The sequence below is a fragment of the Pogoniulus pusillus genome, chromosome 25 (assembly GCF_015220805.1).
Source record: "Pogoniulus pusillus isolate bPogPus1 chromosome 25, bPogPus1.pri, whole genome shotgun sequence".
NCBI classification, from domain to species: Eukaryota; Metazoa; Chordata; class Aves; order Piciformes; family Lybiidae; genus Pogoniulus; species Pogoniulus pusillus.
In genome coordinates this window covers 11,101,853-11,125,188 of record NC_087288.1, presented here as the reverse complement: position 1 = coordinate 11,125,188, position 23,336 = coordinate 11,101,853, and the positions used below count along the sequence as shown (strand labels likewise).

At 44.5% G+C, this 23,336-nt stretch overlaps 1 protein-coding gene across 12 annotated transcripts in view; it reads right to left on the bottom strand.

Moving 5' to 3' along the window:
* HHAT (hedgehog acyltransferase) overlaps positions 1-23,336 on the bottom strand; it is a 215,459-nt gene that overhangs the window by 169,262 nt on the left and 22,861 nt on the right. For all 12 annotated transcript variants that reach the window (XR_010307048.1, XM_064164441.1, XM_064164433.1 and 9 more), the window contains exons 3-4: positions 20,568-20,646; positions 1,132-1,249 (exon numbers count right to left, since the gene is read on the bottom strand). The gene's annotated coding sequence lies outside the window, so the exon portion shown is untranslated. The remainder of the gene's footprint in view (positions 1-1,131; positions 1,250-20,567; positions 20,647-23,336) is intronic.

The window sequence follows — 23,336 nt, the reverse complement described above, 5'->3', positions numbered from 1 at the left end:
AACTCCCAAACCATCACAAACTCCTGTGGGAGATCAACAGACAAAGCTGGACAGACCAATATGATCACAGCAGTGTCATATGGACTCTACACAATTCAACATGAATCCCACCAGAGACCTTTATGTTCATTCTGACTCCATTTATATAGTCTTGAGCATAAAGCACACACCTACACATTAGCATAACCTAGGCAAGCACAACCCAGTCTTTTACATACATCACACCTTGTTTTCCTCCTTAACCAGATGCCCACTTATCTCTTCTCCCTGACACAAGGCATCCTGAAGCTGTGGGAACCAAGGTCAGAATGCTCAGTCTGCTTGTTATTATCACGCAGGCAAATTCTTCACGACCCCCTCACAGAATTCATAACAACTCCTGATAATCAGCTAAGGTAGGATTGCTCACATGTCCACCCTCTTTAAGAAATTCCTCTACAGACCTCCATCCCTCACAGTGGCTCTTCATGAAGTGTCAAGCATGCTTTTTCCCCACCACCTTTAGCCATATTCACGTAGGCAGTTTATAAAGATCCTTGCAATCCCAAAGTCAGTAGTTTTGTGCATGCAAGTAGAATAATGAATCCCTTGCATCTTTGAGACCTTGTTTCATGCTCTGAGGCTGGAAAATTACCATTGTGCTTCTGACTGGGGATCCATAAAATTACTTTGGGAGAAAACCACTGTAAATTAATACTTTAATGTAACTAAGGAGCTCACTATTTGATTTATACTGAATATCTCAGAGGCTTCACCATCAATGCACTATCTGCTTTAACTAAAGCCCTAGAAACCCTGGCTTCTAGTCAGAGCTTTTTCATGGATTTCTTTACTGATTACCCATTCTTCCCCTCAATAAAATAGTATTGTAAGTGAAGTCACACAGCCTGCTCTCACCATGGATGTAGAGTCCACTTGTGTATGGTAACTATAGCTGGGGCAAAGTTCAACTCTTTTACTTTGATCATGTCTGAGTCTCAGTTAATTGTTCTTGAGTCTTAATTTCTAAGAGTTTAGCTTGTAAACACAAAGGGATTTTTTTCTCTTTTTACCACAATACCCCTTGGAAGTTGTCCAGTTTACATGTACAATAATGAGAGTTAAGAGGATTGTGAGTCATCTCTTACATACCTTTGTCATCATACTTGAAACTTCCTTTACTTTCCAGCAAGAAGGTGGATAATCCACTACTGGAGTATTTAAACACTTCCATATCTCAGTCATCCTTGGGAAGAACAGATGGTCCAGTCTGAAAAGAGAGAAGGGTTTCTTTAAAATAAATCCTTACTGTAGTTATTGCTTTGCTTACTGTCTTTAAATAATAGTGGAATGAAACTCAGGGGAAAAAAAAGCCAAATCATAGTAATTTTATTCAATTATTACATTACTGCAAATGCTAGCAGGACTCTTACATGACCTCCAACAGGGACAGAAACTGACAAAATGTAAGTGATCCAAAAAAGGTATTTAAATTTAGCGATACTGAGGTTGTAAATTTCACTCTATTGTGCCACATTATACACATCTTTTTCAGTGGTATAAGAAATTACTCCTATTTGTGCACATCTATATTTAATCCAAAGCTATATTCCTGAAAATATTGCCTTTTTAATCAGTTCACTGAATGGAATAAATGTCACAAATACATCTCAGATTATATAGTGTGTTAGGAACGTCACACCACACTTCCCCCCCCCAACAGAAATTTATCAGACCAGCTCAGACAGCTTGGAAGTAAGATAAAGCTGTATTTACAGCAAAGCTAAATTTACAAGCATATATACAGAATATATTTACAAGTATTTACAATTTAGAAATAGTACAGAAATCCAAATTCCCTTCTGGGCAAACCAACCACCCAGAAGGGGCTCAAAGCCATCCTCTCTCTCTCCCAGACAGACAAACAATCATAGAATCATAGAATCAACCAGGTTGGAAGAGACCTCCAAGATCATCCAGTCCAACCTAGCACCCAGCCCTGTCCAGTCAACTAGACCATGGCACTGAGTGCCTCATCCAGGCTTTTCTTGAACACCTCCAGGGACGGTGCCTCCACCACCTCCCTGGGCAGCCCATTCCAATGCCAATCACTCTCTCTGCCAACAACTTCCTCCTAACATCCAGCCTATACTTTCCCCTGGCACACCTTGAGACTGTGTCCCCTTGTTCTGTTGCTGGTTGCCTGGGAGAAGAGACCAACCCCCACTTGGCTACAACGTCCCTTCAGCAAAGCTTACTTGTTTTCTGTTAGTGGAAGATACTAGAGTGATGCAAAGAAGTGAAAGGAGCAAGGGCTCTTGAGGCAAAATAACAAATTGTTTATACTTTGACTTTTTATCCCTTTTAGCAAACCAATGGATAATATAGACTTGGTCATTATTTTCTCTTTACAACCAACGATCTAACTTCCCTCTTTAAAATATTCCAGTTAGCCTCAAGCCAGCACAGATTACTCTATGGTAATTGACAAAACATATTTAGACAGAATGGCCTCTCACTGACACTGAGCAAATCTCCTAAGCTCTTCCTAATTTTGCATCACTTTGCTATATGAAACAGCCAGTAAATGACCATTTCAGCTACCACAACTACCTATGTTTTATGGATTTATTCTTTACTTCCTATTGTTTGCCATATCCTTGTGAAAGAGTAGGAATACATTCCAGGTTGATTATTTCTATTTGCCAGAATATTTCACTTTTGTCTTTTCAAGATCAGTGAAACTAAGAGGACTCAGTGATGCAGAATGTTCACAACCTGACACATGCAGCCAGTGTAGCCCTGTCCAGGAGCCAGGTATTCTAACAGAACCAGCAGAACACTTAGAAGCTTCTCCCCTCATAGCAGTCAGGAAAAAGATACAAACCTCAGTCTTTTATGAAAGCTTTCTGGTAGAAATACTACTTCTTGTAAACATATTTAAGTGGATTGGATACATTCTGATGCATTTTATGAACAGATTTTGCTGCATCTTAGTCTCATGAGCAGTGCCATTATTTCCCATATTATTCAGCCTGCCTTCACTTCAGGGACTGCCTGTTCCATGAGCATGTGCAGCCTAGTCATTGATGCCTTAATTGCCAGTTGGTCTTCCTAAGCTCTACCACAATACAGATATTAAAAATCCACTGAATGCTCACATCAGTGTAATTATATTCATGGCCACAGTCTTGCGTGCTTCTTGGCTGGCATGCTTGTGGCCCTGTGGCCACTGAATCCCATTTCCTTTACATATAAACACACTCAGGACCATCTTTACCTGCCTCCACATGGTGTTGTAAAAAAAAAAAGCTTATAGCTGGTTTCCTACCTAAATACAGAGGTGACATCTTAAGAACTAAGGTAACGTTATGTAACTGGTCAGGAGGAGCCTTCCACTCAAGACATATCAGAAAACAAATGCTTTTGTATGTTACATCTGAGAGGCTGCCTGCTGTTATTCCTCCCCAGATGCAGGACCCTGCACTTGTCCTTATTGCACATCATGAGGTTTGCCTTCACCCAGCTCCCCAGCCTGTCAAGATCTTGCTGGATAGCAGCACAGACTAACAGGCCACCCTCTCAGTTTTGTATCATTCAGATGAAACACTCTCTGGATATTTTGAGTCAAATATACCAAAGAATATCTCTCTTCACCATTCCTATTGCAACATTCTTACTACAAAGAAACACTGGGGACTGGTTTTGATTTCCACTTTCTGTTGCCTTTTCTAAAGAAATGCTGTTGTGGAGAGGTCTAAAAATCACAGTTGCAGGTTCCAAATACTTTATAACAGAGTGCAGAACACTATTCTTACGAGCTGTTCGTATTAAATCTGACACTTGAACTGCACTTTTTGACATCAAAGTGTTTTTCAAGCATTAATTTTCCAACATCTTGTAGAATTACTCAATAAAACAAAGTTTACTTTCACTATTTTGCAGATAAAGAATCACAGAATGATAGAATCAACCAGGTTGGAAGAGACCTCCAAGATCATCCAGTCCAACCTAGCACCCAGCCCTGTCCAATCACCCAGACCATGGCACTAAGTGCCCCATCCAGGCTTTTCTGCAACACCGCCAGGGACGGCGACTCCACCACCTCCCTGGGCAGCCCATTCCAATGCCAGTCACTGTCTCTGGCAAGAACCTACTCCTAACATCCAGCCTAGACCTCCCCTGGCACAACTTGAAGCTGTGTGCCCTTGTTCTGTTTCTGGTTGCCTGGGAGAAGAGACCAACCCCACCTGGAAAGAAAAGAGATCAAGTGATTTACCCAAAACCTTGGAGACAATCATAGAGCAAACTCTGGCAGTGTTTTGTCTTATGCTCAGAATACTTCATGCTTACCCTCTAAAGATTAACTACTGTCATTAGTCTGTCTTCACCCTTCAGGGCATGCTGCAAGGCTGGAGCACCTCTCCTATGGGGACAGACTGAAAGAGTTGGGGCTGTTCAGTCTGGAGAGGAGGAGGCTCCCAGGTGACCTTATTGTGGCCTTCCAGGATCTAAAGGGGGCCTATAAAAAAAGCTGGGGTGGGACTTTATAGGCCATAAGGTAGTGACAGGACAGGGGGGGAATGGAGCAAAGCTGGAGATGGGTAGGTTCAGGCTGGACGTGAGGAGGAAGTTGTTCAGCATGAGAGTGGTGAGAGCCTGGAATGGGTTGCCCAGGGAGGTGTTTGCGGCACCATTCCTGGAGGTGTGTAAGGCCAGGCTGGATGAGGTTTTGGCCAGCCTGACCTAGGATAGGGTGTCCCTGAGCATGGCAGGGGGCTTGGAACTAGATGATCTTTGTGCTCCCTTCCAGCCCTGACTGACTCTGTGATTTTATGATTCCCCTGAAATGAGATAAGCTGGGAGTAAGGCTCTGGCTAGAATGCCAACAAACCTTCAGCTACTGAGTTCCTAACGCCTGGCCAGTGGCTGCTCTCAGAGCAGTCTATCTGGATAACTGTGCTTTATCAATGTGTCAAGCAGTGCTTTGAGAAAAGTGGTCCTTTCCACTAATGAATGTTTACAGGGAATAAATGTGTTAACATAAGGCACTGGTATTCCTCACATCAATAGCTACTCTCATTTATGTTCATTTTCTGAAACCAAAGGAATCAAGAGAAAACAGGCAAATGAAACGAGTGCAGGATAGACACCTCCTTGAAGGGCATAAATGAAGAAATTGCTAAGTTATTACAGCTTGAAAGCAAGTTTTGGTGGGTTGTTTTTTTTCATTTTCTGAAGAGGGGAAAAAATAGGTAGGGAAGTATGATATTATGGTTAAAACTGCTGTGAGAGGGTACTTATGTTCCCTCTTCTGACATGCCTGCTCTCTGTGATTCTTCAAAACAGTATTGTAAAGATGAAAAACATTCACTGCAGTCTCAGAAGAATTTTTTTTACATTTGCACAATGTTTCAAGAGAAGAAATGTGACCTATTAGCAAAGAATACTTTTCTACAGTAATTTTCAACAAATTGGTTTGTTTTCAGCTACTGTATAACATCAGTGGCTTTTTCATTAGAACTAGGCAATTTCTGAGGCTTTGAGTGGGGGGAAAAAAAAGCACAAGGAAGAAGAACATAATTGTTAAAAGCAGCTTAAGTGCACACAGCACAAATTTTGATCATTTTCCACACTATTACCTTTTTTATTCTGAGTATTGCTCTATCTGTGGAGGTAACTAGCAAAATCTTGTTTACTACTAATACCTTTTTCTACTGCACTATGTGAATCGTAGAATCAACCAGGTTGGAAGAGACCTCCAAGATCATCCAGTCCAACCTAGCACCCAGCCCTAGCCAGTCAACCAGACCATGGCACTAAGTGCCCCAGCCAGGCTTTGCTTGAACACCTCCAGGGACAGCGACTCCACCACCTCCCTGGGCAGCCCATTCCAATGCCAATCACTCTCTCTGCCAACAACTTCCTCCTAACATCCAGCCTAGATCTCCCCTGGCACAGCTTGAGACTGTGTCCCCTTGTTCTGTTGCTGCTTGCCTGAGAGAAGAGACCAACCCCACCTGGCTACAGCCTCCCTTCAGGTAGTTGCAGACAGCAATGAGGTCTGCCCTGAGCCTCCTCTTCTGCAGGCTGCACACCCCCAGCTCCCTCAGCCTCTCCTCACAGGGCTGTGCTCCAGGCCACTCACCAGCTTTGGCGCCCTCCTGTGGACACATTCCAGTACTTGAGAAGCCCACTACTGGACACAGCACTCAAGGTGTGGCCTGACCAGTGCTGAGTACAGGGGCAGAATAAGCTCCCTTGTCCTGCTGGCCACACTGTTCCTGTGCCAGGCCAGGATGCCACTGGCTCTCCTGCCCACCTGGGCACACTGAGGGCTCATGTTCAGCTACTATCCACCTGCACCCACAGGTCCCTCTCTGCCTGGCTGCTCTCCAGACACTCTGTCCCCAGCCTGTAGTGCTGCTTGGGGTTGTTGTGGCCAAAGTGTAGAACTCTTCACTTGACCTTGTTCAATCTCATCCCATTGGCCTCTTGCCCACCCATCCAGCCTGTCCAGGTCCCTCTGCAGGGCTCTCCCACCCTGCAGCAGATCCATACCTGCTCCTAGCTTGGTGTCATCTGCAAACTTACTGATGCTGGACTAAATCCCCTCATCCAGATCATTAATAAAGATATTGAACAGATCCCAGATGATTAGTCACAAACTGTGCTGGAGCAAACGTTGTCTGTTTCTAAATGACCTTTTTTGATTCCCACTAAAAAATCTGCAGTCATTTAAGCCTTGCCTTCTTGACAGTGCACACACCCAGAGAAAGAGGACATTGATCTCTATTCATCATGCTTGAAAACCATGTCTGAACTTGTATGTTAAAAAAGATTCACGTGGCATACATATTTGTTAGGTATGGCCCACAGCCTATTTTTTGTTAACAGCACACAGAACAGGCTCAGTGTAGTTTTAGAAATGAGGACAAGATAATGCCACTTCCCCAGAGGAGTGCTGTTCCCTTCTGACACTGTTTTAGGAGTTGGTGGACAGCAAGTGTTGACCATATAGCAATTCAAGGGTCTGAATTAAGGAACCTCAAAGTGCCAAAGTCTCTAATACCTTGCTTACACTAGATAGTACCTGTACTGGAAAATTAGACTGAGAGGAAGTCAGCCTCTTCAAGGATGGAGATCTAAAGGAAAACTAATCACTCCATTTCTGATGGATCATCCTAGCTGCCACACAGAACAACTCACAGAGTACACTGCAGCAGTTGTGGCTCAAGACTTGGTACCCACAGAGACAAACTCTGAGGCCAGGAGTAGAATGAGCTGCTGAGAAGTCCTCCAGGTGTGAGGGAAAGCAGAGAGCAGAGGCCAGCAGCAGCAGGGCAAGGAAGCACTTTTTTCAGGGGACTTCAGTCATTTAGTCTTACAGCTGCTCTCATACAACTGATACAAGCCTACAAGCACAGTACCTGCAAAATTTAATTTTACCTCCTCTGGGACATTTTCTGCCCCTCAGAAATACTTCAGCAGGCAAACAGGCCTGGAGAAGAACACAGTAATTCTTTATTTTAAACACCACTTCTCCAGTTAATTACTTTCCAGCTAAGACAAGCTTTTTTTTCTCAGTATAAGAAGGAAGGTTTTTTTCACATGTTCAGGTAGGAACATTATACAGGTCTAGATTATAGTGTTTCATATGTATAAATAGGTCTGCTAAATGTGGAGCTGTTTTTCTTCATTTGGATAGGCACTCCTTAACTAAGAAAAGGGTAATTTTTCATCTGGCAGCCAAGAGGTGCATTTTATTAGGCACACTTACATGATGGGCTTCCAGGAATGATGAAATTGCTCTTTGAGAGAAAAAGTCCAGGTTCCTAACAGCCCACAGGAGCCTCATTTGACTACATTTACCTTCTTGAGGGGGTTCACTTTTGAATTGGCATGACACCAGAACAATTTGATTTTGAAGGTGTTAAATTGTTCTCTGAGAGGTAACTCTTGTTCACCCAGCAGTCTGTTCTCCTGTGGTTGTGAGCATGCACTGTCCTCTCAGGAAAACGGGAAGTGTGTGCACACTACCAAGGAGAGCACTCCCATTCACTTTCACCCCAGCACACACACTGTACCCAAAACATCTGCTCCTATGGCGAAGAACAGAAGCAAAGCCTCCTGTGGCTTACTCAGGACCCTTCACTCTCCAGGTCAGAAAAACACTTGGATTAATGGAACTTGAGGGCATGCTCAAGTAGTTTGCCAAGTAGGAGTGATTAGCTCAATTGAGAACTCTGCCTTTGAGGAAAGACTCAACTGCTACCAGCCCAGCACCCTCAAGCTGCCTTACAATAACAAAACTCTGCGTGTTCAGTAAGTAAGAACAGGAAAATGCCACCAGGTGAGTAAGCAGATTGCTGTTTCAATAGTGTTTTCATCACAAGCACTGTGATTTTTGCTTTTGTTGTTATGAAGAGCTCTTTAACAGTGTAATTTTAAGTAAATCATTCTCTACAAAGCTTTTTTATTATTACTTATTCTTTATGATTTCCATCATCAGATATTAGCCTCTTCAAAGGGAGACCAACTTGTCAGAAAAAAATGCCTGTTTCAGAATTTGATGAGAACATTTATTCTCTTTTCTCTGAAGAGGATTATAGCATGATGGGTAAAATACTGCAAATAATTAGTGCCACTGGAGAGTAAACTCCAAGCGATGTTTTCTCTCTCCACGATTTGAACTAGGTGAGTAGGATTTGGTTTTGGTTCACCAACCAAGGAAATTATTAATTAACTGCAAATTTTTTATCCTGGTACATATGCAGACCTTAGAAGACCCAGCCTGGCTTTCAGACCCTCCAATCGTGTTCTGAGAAATAGGTTAGCAAAATCCTTCTTTCACTAATGGGTTCTGGAGAGCTTTGTTACTTTGCAGCCAAAACATTCAGGGCTCAAACCAACTGTGCAGCTGGACAGGCAGTTACATCCTCCACATGTGAAACATCAGTTAGTTAGCCTGCAGAAGGGTTCTTAGGACACATAAGTTCAGATGCTCTGTTGTTATAAACCTGCCCAGCGCTGCAGACATGAACTAGTGAGCACTCCTGTCTTTTAATCACAGAATCCCTAGCTAGACATGACATGGCCAAGGGATCAAAAGAGACCAAGAATGGGAACAAAAGGCAATGGCAATAATGGGAAAATCAGAAGAGAGGTTACTCAAAGTTTGTTTCAGGTAGGCTGAACATGAGGCAGCAGTGTGCCCAGGTGGCCAGGAGAGCCAATGGCATCCTGGCCTGGCTCGGGAACAGTGTGGCCAGCAGGACAAGGAAGGTTCTTCTGTCCTTGTACTCAGCACTGGTCAGGCCACACCTGGAGTCCTGTGTCCAGTTCTGGGCTCCTCCATTCAAGAGAGATGTTGAGGTACTGGAACGTGCCCAGAGAAGGGCAACGAAGCTGGTGAGGGGCCTGGAACACAGCCCTGTGAGGAGAGGCTGAGGGAGCTGGGGATGTGCAGCCTGCAGAAGAGGAGGCTCAGGGCAGAGCTCATTGCTGTTTACAACTACCTGAAGGGAGGCTGTAGCCAGGTAGGGTTGGGCTCTTCTGCCAGGCAACCAGCAACAGAAGGGGACACAATGTCAAGTCGTGCCGAGGAAGGTGTAGGCTGGATGTTAGGAGGAAGTTGCTGCCAGAGAGAGTGATTGGCATTGGAGTGGGCTTTTTTACAGGGCACAATCTGCAGGAACAGGCGGAGCTGTTGAGGAAGGGGGACAGAGCAAAGACCACTGCTAAGGTGATCAAGCACCATGGGCTTGAGAGAAAGAAGATGCAGCTGGCATCAGTGTAAAACAAATTGGTGAGGGCTGGAAAAGCAGCTGCTCACCTCTGCAAGGGAATTGATCTCCATGTCAGGGTTCTCATGTTATCTTGGCTTACAGCTACATTAGGCCAAAGCTTATGCTGGTCTTCCACTCCTGTGGTAAGTCGCTTAGGGTAATCAAGTGGGAATTCAGACACTCTCCCAGTGTTCAGTGTACTGATGCTGCCGTGGCACAAGCAGCACACAGACACAGGTACCTGTGCTGCTATCCACGGCCTTTGGGAAAGGCCTCGGGAAGCAACACAGGAATTTTTGAGTCGCCTTGTCCTGATTCACAGTCCAGGACTCAGTGCCAGACTTCCAGACTCATCTGGCTCCCAAAGAAGTCTTTGTCATCCCTGGTTTATATCTGAAGTAATCTATAAGGAAGTGTAGTGATAGATCTTTTTCAGAGTGGGCACTGATGTGGAAAAAATACCTGGCTAGGGCATTAGTGCCCTGGGAAGTTACATTTGGGAAACTACGTCCATGAGATGATCCCATTTCATTATCAGGCTTCCAGCCATTTGCCTTAAGCCTGTGGAGGTTGTTTATAATGTGAGAAAAGATGATTTATGTATCAACACCCCACCCCAAAAATCAGAAAACAAACAACTTTCTACTCCCAGTCCTAAAGGGTAGGGGGCTGGGAAAGTGAATAAGTTTCAAGATAGCTGTTCATTTTCCTCTGTGACTAGAAACTAATTGCTGCAAGCACAGAATGCAAAACAAAATGGAAGCAAGACATAAAAATGCAGTCAGTAACAGACTTGGCTGCTACATTACCAGAATTATATTATCTGTCTGTGAGACCATGCTGAAAGCTTGCTGTATTCCAAATCATACTCCTTTTTATGATGACTTGAGACAACATCTTGCTTTAGTTTTTCATCATAAATGTCAAAAAATAAATGATTTAAACTAGATATATTATATCTGTGCACATTTTAGGGCAGCTCCAATTCAGCAGATGCCTTGTATTAATAATATACAGTTGTGACAGGAAATGTGGCTTAGGTTCCTGAAACAACATAAAAGCTAATTCCATTACTTCATTTCATGGTGTTCTTCCTCAAATGCTAAACTGGTTTTGATTATGCTGAAACCTTATAGTGAGAAAACTTTGTCAAGAGTATTAACTCACCAGTGCTTATTCTCCTTCTTAATGCATCTCCTCCTGCTGACCTATATACTGGGCTATGTGTGAACAAGCTTAAAACACACAGACAAAATTGTCCTACAAGACAGGGTTGGTCTCTGCTCCCAGGCAACCAGCAACAGAACAAAGGGACACAGTCTCAAGTTGTGCCAGGAGAGGTCTAGGCTGGATGTTAGGAGGAAGTTGCTGCCAGAGAGAGTGATTGGCATTGGAATGGGCTGCCCAGGGAGGTGGTGGAGTCACCGTCCTGGAGTGTTCAAGACAAGACTGGATGAGGCACTTAGTGCCATGGTCTGGTTGACTGGACGGGGCTGGGTGCGAGGTTGGACTGGATGATCTTGGAGGTCTCTTCCACCCTGATTAATTCTATGATTCTAAGACCTGGTAGCATTACAGAGTTCTTTTACTAATACTATTTGAATTATTACTTTTCCTTAGAGACACTGTGTCCTGCTTCCCATTTGCTTTTCATTCTGCCTGAATAGAAGCATTCAACATATCTGCAATAAAACAAAACAACAACAAAAACCCAAACCCAACACATTTCAAAAACAACAACTCCTCAAAACCTGTTATCTATAGTAACTATGCAAATCATGGTAGCTGATCTCGAGAGGAAGCTTATGAAAAGCTTAAGCACATACTTTCCAGAACAGTGCTGTAATAAGCACGAACTCTAACAAATCCTCCCTTTGCTATCTGCACTTTGTCACATTTTTTGAGCAGTTGACCTGCAAAGAGTCTTTCCAGGAGAAGGGGAGGATGTTCCTTATTATTAAGAAATAATACTGAAGTGACTTCACTTCAGCTAAGTTTGTCCTCAGTGCCAGAAAACTTACACTTCTTATGGATCACTGCATGTAAACAGAAGTTACAATAAGAACATGGTATTTCCAACACATATACTTTGCACCAGTAAACTTCAATTAAGTTCTGGATTTAAGAGCATTAATCTGATGATTAAAAAGCTATTTCATAGCCAAAGAAGGATCAAATGTTTAATTGATAGCTTACAGTAGAAAAGGATAATCCAGACAAGAAGAAGCAATGAAACAACCACAAACATCTACAGCTAACATTGTGTGTGGAAGCAAAAGCAAATGTCTGGAGGTGAACTACAAAATTAGAAAGAGATGAGTTTAATAAGAGCTTAACTGAGCTGCCCACAATGGAAATAAAGTGCTTTGAGGTTTCACAGGGCTCAGCTGCGGCCCTCCAAAAAGCTCTCTGCCAGGGTATCAAATGACAGCACAGCTACCCGATGAAAAAACTAATCCCAAGCACTGCATCAAGCTTTCATTAGTTCATCATGGTGCAGCAGCACAGCTCTGAGATCTTCTGAACAACAGTGTGTCATTCTTACTCCCCACTGAGATATCTCAACCATGTGTGGATTTGTTCTTACCCACTCATCATTACAGTATTTGTCATGGCACAGCTGATTCCTGTCAGTTAAAGCATTTGTTGTGGTTTGTGGGCTCTTAGAAGGTACCAATGCTGTAGCCTTGGGTTTGACTTAGCTCCGATGTTAGATGAACAAACATATGAGATGATATCCTCAACAAACCTAAGGCTAGCTTTAGATAACCCTCAACAAACTTAAGACCTAATCTGAAGACGAATCTACTGTGCAGCTATCAGGTTTTTAGACGTGGCTGTGGCAGTTCCAACAATAGCAATACTTAGGAATGTAGTTTGAATCACATCAGAATTATGTTTACACACATATTGGTTTAGGCAGACTAAGGCACAAATCAAAACTGACTTGGATGCGTTCTTGTGTGCCCTGCTGTTGCTGTTCAAGCTTCCCAGAGGCCCCCTTCAGGTACTGAAAGGCCACAATAAGGTCACCTGGGAGCCTTCTCTTCCCTAGACTGAACAGCCCCAACTCTTTCAGTCTGTCCTCATAGGAGAGGTGCTCCAGCCCTCTGATCAACCCAGTGGCCCTTCTCTGGATGCTCTCCAGCACATTCGCATCAATCGATAAAGACAATTTCCCCAAACCTATTTACAGCTAACACACACAAATTCTTTTATGCAGTTGGTAAAATTACCTTTGCAGGATGTACAGACACAGATTGATTTGAATGATTTTAGGAAAGCTTTTAGAAAATGTAAACAACTGGAGAGAGTCTTGCAGCACAAACTGATGCTTAAAGGTTAAGCATAAACTTTCACAAACATGAGAAAAGAGAGTGTAACTTACTCACTGCCCTGAGTCTCAGTGTTGACAATCCAAAAGCATATGCAGATGCATAAACAAGGAAAAATACAGCCCCAGGTGGTGATGGGGTGGGGAAGGGGTTGCTGCATGTGTAGCACCTGCGTCTGGTGAGACATGATATATTTTTCTCTGATCCCCTTCCCACTCTCTCCTTTATGCAGAAAGATACATCTACATAGTCTTACCCTCCTGCTAGCTTTTCTGGCACGTGGGGATGTCCTGCTTTTAAGACATACCTCTAAAATAATGCTGTACCAGAGCACTCCAAATTCCCTTCTTCTCCCTCCAACCCCGGAATGTTTGAATGGGGAGGAGAAGGCACCTTTCCACACGTGTGCTGACCTGTGTGGAAGCCTGTGCTAGAGTCAGGCTGGTGCTTGGCTTGGTTTTCATGCCCAGTGTAAAATGGCAAATGGACACTTTGTCTAGGAAAGGTTAAATAGAGCAAGGAAGAAGGTGCAAGAAATTCACGCCTTGAAAGAATTCCCACCAGGACAGGACAGGTTCTTGCCATAACAGAATTCCTGGTTTAGACCATCCCCACTTTTGGATGGCTGCTACCTTTTCACACGGCTCTTGGTCTTACACTGTGCCTGCCTTTGGATGGTTCTCCCCACTTTTACACCATTCTGTGCAAACCTGTAAGCTTGGCAAGTCCTGGGGTCCTCTGAGAGAGCTGCTGGCAGCACGTGGACCCAGCTACTCTCTGACCCACTTTGGCTCTCCCCTGCTGCCGCTGAGGCAGCGTTGCTCCATGAATCCCTGTCTTGTGGCAGCCACGTCTCAAGACATTTCTGACTTTGGTGGCTTTGCCACTCACTTTGGGCTTCTGCCACGTGGATCCAGACTATTGGATATTGCTTGCAGCGTCAGAAGGCAGCTAAGAGCAGAGAAATCCAGCTAGAGATCACTGCCAAATACCTATCTCACCTCCATGAGTGAAGCCTGCTGTTCCCTTAATTCTCTGCTCAGCCTGATTGATAGTGGGGTAAAGCTGTGTTTGTGCCTTTTCCATTTCCTGACTTCCTAAACCTCTACATTTGTCCATAACACCCTTTTGAAGAATTCCTGATTGAACTAGAATCTGTAAATAAACCTAAAGTAGTTCTGTATATAGTTTGGGGGCAAGGTTTCAGGAAAATAAAGTAATTCTATTTTTATAATTCCTGACTCAACCACATTAATTCCCTGCCTCAAAGACTAATGCCCAGCCCTCCTGGACTCTTCTGCCCCACAGGACTGCCTCCCAGGGGACTTTGCCCCATACTGACAGCATGGAAGAAAGCAGAAAAGTACAAAATGAAGACCCCACTCATATCTCCTTTGCTGCAAAATGCTCCCTCGTTGGGCTTACTGAATAAGCATATGAGCAAAGCAGCCAGCACCGTTAAACCTCTGAAGTGTGCATCTGCACTGCAATTGTAACATCCTGTAGAGATGTCTAAGCTGGTTTTAAATTAGCTTGCTCAAAATCTGGGCTTAGTCAAAGTGCAAACCAGCCTGCCAAGAAGCGTGGTAAGCCCTCCGCTCATCTCCAGGCCACTGCAGTTAAGCTGATCCCAGTATCTGAGTCAGCTCAGATACTGGGATCACAACACACTGCAGATTGAAGCGTGAATATGTCCTTCAAAGTACCACTTGAGGCTGAAAGAAGCTGAGAACCTCATCGGCGCAAACACAAAAAGAGCTGACTTGACTAATTTATGTACAGTTATACTAATGAGAGTCTAATTAAATCTAACACTTTGGAAAGGTCAATAAACACTGTTGCAATTGGTGGATTTCCATCCACAACTACTGAGATTTATTAAGAAGCTTAGTTTTTCCGAGAAGGGATTACCAAAGGGATAATACTGCCAATTTCTTATGTTTTACAGAAACAGGGAGCCTTAAATCATTAGACCATAGCACAGCATTTCTTCTGCAAATTCTACTTTACTACAAAGGACTGAATTGTATTTCAACCCTGAACAGAGCTTGTGCTAATGCAGAGGCTGAGGGTTTTCAGTGGAATCTGATCATGCAGTCTGATCTGAAAGGGAATCTCTGGGAATTTGGCACAAACTCTTGTACTGTAATAACAACAGTGTACGAGTAGTCAGTCCTCTAAGAGTCATCTGAAGAGTTTATGAACTGGAAAAGACCCTTATCAGAGGAGGGAAGCTGTAGGGCACAGGTAGGATTCTCTGATTACACTTTTTTTCTGGGTACACACAGCCAAAATGTGGGCCAAAGAGAAGTTTCCATAATTAAGGAGTAATTGGTGGAATTACTTGACTATTCCATCAAAATTGCTTAGAGCCCCTCCCTCTAGAAAGGGTAAATGAACTAAGCAGATATACTTATGGTATGAGGTTTTTATACACAGCACCCTTGAAGCTCCTACACAGTATTTCATTTGCTGAATTTTGGTTCCTTTGAACCTTTGGTCACGGGAAGTAGCAGAAGCTGCCATTCCAGAAGTAATACAAAGTGCACTTCACCTTCATTTCATACTTGTTGCAAACTTTGTATGCAGTCTTCAGGACCTTTCATTTTGTTTTAGTTTCTGAAAGAAACTGACGGTGAAAACATGGTTGCAAATAGCTTCTGATTTGAAAATAGAATCATAGAATCAACCAGGTTGGAAGAGACCTCCAAGATCATCCAGTCCAACCTAGCATCCAGCCCTAGAAAACCAACCAGACCATGGCACTAAGTGTCTCATCCAGGCTTTGCATCAACACCTTCAGAGACAGTAACTCCACCACCTCCCTGGGCAGCCCATTCCAATGCCAATCTCTCTCTCTGCCAGGAACTTCCTCCTAACATCCAGCCTAGACCTCTCCTGGCACAGCTTGAGACTGTCCCCCCTTGTTCTGTTGCTGCTTGCCTGGTAGAGGAGACCAACCCCACCTGGCTACAACCTCCCCTTTAGGTAGTTGTAGACAGCAATGAGGTCTGCCCTGAGCCTCCTCTTCTGCAGGCTGCACACCCCCAGCTCCCTCAGCCTCTCCTCACAGGGCTGTGCTCCAGGCCCCTCAACAGCTTTGGCGCCCTCCTGTGGACACATTCCAGTACCTCAACATCTCTCTTGAACTCAGGAGCCCACTACTGGACTAAGCACTCAAGATGTGGCCTGACCAGTGCTGAGTACAGGGGCAGAATAAGCTCCCTTGTCCTGCTGGCCACACTGTTCCTGATCCAAGCCAGGATGCCATTGGCTCTCCTGGCAACCTGGGCACACTGAGGGCTCCTGTTCAGCTACTATCTACCAGCACCCCCAGCTCCCTCTCTGCCTGGCTGCTCTCCAGACACTCTGTTCCCTGCCTGTAGTATTGCTTGGGGTTGTTGTGGCCAAAGTGTAGAACTCTTCGCTTGGCCTTGTTCAATCTCATCCCATTGGCCTCTTGCCCACCCATCCAGCCTGTCCAGGTCCCTCTGCAGGGCTCTCCTATCCTCCAGCAGATCCACACCTGCTCCTAGCTTGGTGTCATCTGCAAACTTACTGATGCTGGACTCAATCTCCTGATCCAGATCATCAGTAAAGATACTGAGCAGGATTGAGCCCAGCACTCATCCTTCACCCTGGGCTGCCCCTCCAGAGTAGCTGGCCGGGCAAGGGAGGCCATGCATTGGCCAGTTCATCACCAACAACTACACTACTCTCTCTCCTAAAACTTTCAATTTTCCTCATAGAGTCTGGAAGGTTATTTGCACTGAGGGAAATTCCTGCTTTGCTCAGTGGCCCACTGCTTCTAAAAGGAATTAACACGAAATTCCCAAGCCTATTATATTCCACATTGCCTGTGGAGAGAACCCCAAACAAAGCTATACGAAGCACTTGTTTTGTCTATCACTTACTCAGCTGCCAGTCTCCAGAGAAAATGGTATTTCTCAGGAATCTGGATTTTACTCCAGTTGGTTATGACAAAATATCTGAGTGAATTTTAGCCTAGCTTTGGGTCCCCTCTATGTATACAAAGAAGCAAACTTCTTAAAAGAAAACTGTTTTAAAGTACAGTCACATAACAATCAATGTATAAAGACCTTATAAAAACAGATTCCAGCCTTCCTTTCAGTCTGGTGATTTAATTTGTGAAGAGTGGTTGGGTTGGTTTTTTTAAGTTTCCAATTAAAAGCCCCAAATCCACATTTTCACACTCCAGATAGAACAAAGCCCCCTGAAACTGAAACAAAGGGGCAAACGTGACTTTCTTTTTGAGGATCTGTTAGTTGACAGGGAAGTACTGTGGGAAAGAGATGAGAAACAGACTCCAGCTGAGCTGCGTGGACCAGCCAGTCTCTGTCTGTGACTAGACAAAATGGAAGGCATGGAGAACTTCCCTTTTTTTTTTGGCTGCTCTTTCTGTAACACTCTAGTTTATGTTCCTATTATGAATTGCAAGCAATTCTTTTGTCTGGGAGGGCTATCCTGCCCATATCCACCCAAGGCTTGCACGCCCCTGGGAGAAGCACAGCTGGCCCTGCAGCTGGGCAGAGCTAATGCGCACTCAGCACTGTGCCCAGCCCAAACTCATGGGAGAGACAAAGCATGCAGCTTGGTTGCAACCTGTGTGCAAGACAGCACAAGCACATAGGGAGAATGCTTGCAATGATATGAAAAATAAGTTGGCCCATGGAGAACTTAAGAGTCATTAACAACCACCTGGTCACCACAAGCTGGGTGAGACCAGTTCCCACAGAGTGCCTGAACGTTTTTTTTAACAGGAAAGCAGAGTTAATATCTACTTTTGCCAATTAATTGGAAAAGGAGAAAACATTAGTTTAACAGATTGTTCATCCAAATACGCTCTTCCCTGAAAAGCACATATTATCTGCATGCTTTAAGATGAGTCACCAGTGTCCTGCTATGTCTGGAAAGCAAACAAATTGAAGAGCCAAACCTGTTTCAGAGCACTGGGGAGCAGGCAGTTGCTAAAGAGTACTGGCACAGGTTATCACAGGCATCTGTGCCATTTCCATCCCTGTGGATTTTTAGGAACAAATTAGACAAAAAGAACCTACCAGGAATTACAAGTGCATATAAACCAGGAGAGAAGGACCATATAGAATCATATAGAATCAACCAGGTTGGAAGAGACCAAGCTCATCCAGTCCAACCTACCTCTGTCTGTGAGACAGAGGTACCCATTCCTGTGCTTAAGTAATGCAACAGGTGGAAAAGATTGAAAACTGATTAGCTATTCTAAAAACTGATTGGCAATTCTACAGACCACGAGGCAGTGAGCAAGTAAAGACATTGAATCATATAGTAAACAATAAATAGCCCAAAATGCATTACTTAAGAGCGTGAGGACCAAAAGGGAATTAAGTTCCTTTTGGAATATTGTGAGGGTTGTCAAGTGAGGAATTCCTGACTATAAATTTATGTTGTCTTTTGGGAAAATGAGTGAAGAAAATGTTTTAAATTGTCCTAGGAACCAGAGCTAAGAGACCACCTTGTTTACCCCTTTAGCTCTGGGAAGTAAGTTCTGTTAAGAATTGTACAGGTAACCTTGGATGAGAAATGGAGCAGACCTTACCAGGTGCTATGGACAACCTATACTGCAATCAAGGTAAGAATAACCATCTGGGAGGTATTATCCCTCAACAGGAAGAGCTTCAGATGCAGAAATTAGTAGCTAAAGCACTTTAATGGAAGCAGGAAAGAGAGAGGAAAAGGGTTGCCACATTGGACCTAAAACATCCTGAAGTCCTAGTTTGTCTTCTGGGACAGTGGGGTGCTCTTCCTCTATAGTGTCAGATCAAGCTTCTTGGAAGACTGAGAGGCTTCTGGTCTTACAGTCCATGGCAACCTTGCCATGGTGGTAATGCCAGTTGGTGGTTTGTGTTCCAGCAACATCAAGGCAAGCAAACAGAGCCTTTGCATTCACCTCACACCTCACCACTCCTGCCCCAGGGATAGGATCAGTGGTGGCACACAGGATAGACAGGGAGAAGGAAACAGAAGGGAGCGCAGGTAGGAGGAACTCTAACTTGAATCTTCAACAACACCTTGAATATTAACAACCTTGTAACAATTAACAACATTTGGTAATCTAATCTACTTAAACTGGGATTACACTTGCAGGTTGAGGGTCAGGAGTGGGGGAAGAAGAGGAAGGGTTGAAGGAGGATGGGAATAATTGGTTGTACAATGAACATATGTTACATGTTAAACATAAATCAGGGCACAAACTGGGACAAAAAATGGTAACTTCTGGAAAACTCATGCTAATAAACAACAAAACTGTAGATACATAAAATACCACAACAAGCAGACCCATGTCCACCATCTTAGAATCATAGAATCAACCAAGTTGGAAGAGACCTCCAAGATCATCCAGTCCAACCTAGCACCCAGCCCTAGCCATGCAACCAGACCATGGCACTAAGTGCCTCAGCCAGGCTTTTCTTGAACATCTCCAGGGACAGCAACTCCACCACCTCCCTCAGCAGCCCATTCCTGTGCAAATCACTCTCTCTGGCAACAACCCTAACATCCATCTTGAACCTGCTTTGGCACAGCTTGAGACTGTGTCCCCTTGTTCTGTTGCTGATTGCCTGGCAGAAGATCTGCCAGGTCAGGAGGCCAGCTGTCCTGGAGACAACCTGTCCCACTATTGAAGACTGAGGCAAAGAAGGTGTTAAGTACCTCTGCCTTTTCCTCACCTTTTGTTACTATATTCCCATCTCCATCTAATAAGGATTGGAGGTTGTCCTTGACTCTTCTTTTGCTATTAGTATACTTACACAAACATTTTTTACTCTCCTTAACAGCAGTGGCAGCCTAAGTTCTAAATGGGCTTTTGCCTCACCAATTTTTTTTCCTACAAGACCTAACAACGTCCTTGAACTCCTGCCCTAGAAAATATCCATTCAAACAGAGAAGCTAGGAGACCGAATCAACAAAGAAGTTTATCATGAGTAAAAGCTAAAAGAGTGGGTGTGTTTGACAGCCGTTGCTGAACTGCAGATAGGTGGCTTTGCTTATGCATTGACCCAGAAGATCTGAATACATGTAAAGAAGGCATTTTCCACTGGAGAAATTCTGGGAGAAGGGCTGGATGCCAAATATTTTTCTAAACTTGCTGTGTCAGAAAGGGTCTGGCAAGTGTCTTTAAAAAAAAAAAAAACAACAGCCAACTCATGTTTGCACATATTCACCAACCTTTTTGGGAGACAGTTTCTTCAGACTGCCAGTTGGATTGTGTTTGACACCTGAGATGTTTTACTGGAAAATACAACATTTTTGTTGCCATAGAAGGTAGTAAGGGTTACAAAGATTATGTTTTGGTCTGAGGAAAAACAGTATAAGTTCATGACTAGGGACTTCAAGTGGAAAGAGCTGACATTTCTGGCTAAATCTAAACAAGCTAAAGCATAAACTCTCTCTAATAAAAATAACATACCTGGGAGTAAAATTAACAGAAGAAGGAATACAGGCGGAATGCAGCACAGCTGAGGGCATCACAAGCTCTCCTGGTCCACCTAACAAGGAAATGAAAGAAAGGTTTCATGTAATTATGAGCTAAGTAAGGACATTTGTGCACAATTTTGCTTTAATATCTTTCTTCTTTACATTCTGATGTTCTCAGGAGTACATCTCCTGCAGCTGTCATCAGGATTTCAGGTAGTTCTGCAAGACAGGTCCACAGCCCATCACACACAGTGATTTCTGAAAGGGCAGAGATATTTGCCTGTAGCTATTTGAATAGAACCATAGAATCAACCAGGTTGGAAGAGACCTCCAAGATCATCCAGTCCAACCTAGCATGCAACCAGAACATGGCACTAAGTGCCTCATCCAGGCTTTGCTTGAACACCTCCAGAAACAGCAACTCCACCACCTCCTTGGGCAGCCCATTCCAATGCCAATCACTCTCTCTGCCAACAACTTCCTCCTAACATCCACCCTAGACCTCTCCCAGCACAACTTGAGTCTGTGTCCCCTTGTTTTGTTGGTGGTTGCCTGGGAGAAGAGACCAACCCCACCTGGATACAACCTCCCTTTAGGTAGTTGTAGACAGCAATGAGCTGTCTACAGGGCTGTGCTCCAGGCCCCTCACCAGCTTTGGCGCCCTCCTGTGGACACATTCCAGTACCTCCACATCTCTCTTGAACTCAGGAGCCCACTACTGGACACAGCACTCAAGATGTGGCCTGATCAGTGCCGCGTACAGGGGCAGAATAACCTCCCTTGTCCTGGTGCCTACACTGCTCCTGAGCTAGCCCAGGATGCCATTGGCTCTGCTGCCCACCTGGGCACTGCTGCCTCATGTTCAGCTCCTCTCTCCCAGCACCCCCAGCTCCCTCTCTGCCTGGCTGCTCTCAGCCACACTGGCCCCAGCCTGTAGTGCAGCTTGGGGTTGTTGTGGCCAAAGTGTAGAACCCTGCACTTGGCCCCGTTCAATCTCATCCCATTGGCCTCTGCCCACCCATCCAGCCTGTCCAGGTCCCTCTGCAGGGCTCTCCTACCCTCCAGCAGATCCACACCTGCTCCTAGCTTAGTGTCATCTGCAAACTTACTGATACTGGACTCAATGCCCTGGTCCAGATCATCAATAAAGCTATTGAACAGGAACCTATATTTTCCTTTAGACATTAAGAAGTACCACATGGCTTGCTCATGAGTAATCTTGTAAGACAGTTTGAAAATCTTGGGACAAAGATTGTCTGTTAGTAGATGTCATGAACAAATTCTTCATGACAGGTACATTTCAGTGTTGTGTCCTTCATCTTAGCATGTTATCTGATTCTGTTTAAGGACTTGCTGAAAAAAAAGGTGTGCATAGTAAAATCCTGAAACTTTTTGCTTTAAGCAGTAAGTTAAATGTATCAACAGAGATAGCAAATGGAAAGTTTTCTTTCTCCATAATATTTTTCCTTATAACATGAGAGCAAACACTTCACACCATTTAGGTCATCATTTCCCATGGGGCCAAAACACAAGCCTGAAAATTCTGTGAATTGCAGGGGATATTAAACACTAAGGATAAGATTACAGAGGAAGAATGCAGCCATTTCAGATGAGCTTTCCCACAGTGAAAGAGGTTCAGTGAGGCCCAGCTGGTTGTTTTGACTTCAGACACTGACTCAGGGATTGGAAAGTTGGACACCATGGATGGAGTACAGAAATTATTTGGCAATCAAAAGGGGGAAAAAAATGACCTTCTTTAGTCCACATGCTGCACACTGCACCTGCCACCCTCTCCAGGGTCTAAAGCCAGATTAGTTTCTGGGTTTAACAGCTTGAATGTCACAATGAATGCCACAATGTCCACCTGGAGACCAGTGCCAAGTGGCATCCCTCAGGGGTCAGTGCTGGCACCAGTGCTGTTTAACATCTGTGTCAGTGATATGGACAGAGCAATTGAGTGCACCCTCAGCAAGTCTGCAGATGGCACCTAGCTGGGTGGCACAACTGAACTGCTAGAAGGTAGAGATCCATCCAGAGGGGCCTGGACAGGCTGGAGAGGTGTGCCCAGGCCAACCTCATGACATTCAACAAGGCCAACTGTAAGGTCCTACACCTGGGTTGGCACAATCCCACACAAATCCAAGCTGGCTGGGGAATGGCTGAGAGCAGCCCTGAAGAAAAGGATCTGGGGGTCTGGGCTGATGAAAAGCTCAACATGAGCCTGCAATGTGAGTGCAGCCCAGACAGCAACTGTGTGCTGGGCTGCAGCAAGAGCAGTGTGGGCAGCAGGGCAAGGGAGGGGATTCTGCCCCTTTGCTCTGCTCTCCTCAGACCCCACCTGGAGTCCTGTGTGCAGTTCTGGAGCCCCCAACACAAGAAGGACATGGAACTGTTGGAGTGAGTCCAGAGGAGGGCAACAAAGATGCTCAGAGGGTTGCAAACATCTTACAAGAAGATATTGCTTAGCTTTGTTTTAAGGGGACCTACAGGAAGACTGGGGAGGGACTATTGACAAGGTCTTGTAATGACAGGATGAGGAGCAGTGAGTTTAAATGGGCAGAGAGGAGACTTAAACTAGGTATTGGGTAAGGGTTCTTTGCAGAGAGGGTGGTGAGACACTGGCACAGGTTGCCCAGGCAAGCTGTGGCTGCTTCCTGCCTGGAGATGTTCAAGGCCAGGTTGGATGAAGCCTTGAGCACCTGTTCTAGTGGGAGGTGTCCCTGCCTATGGCAGGGGGCTGGAACTGGGTGAGCTTTGTGGT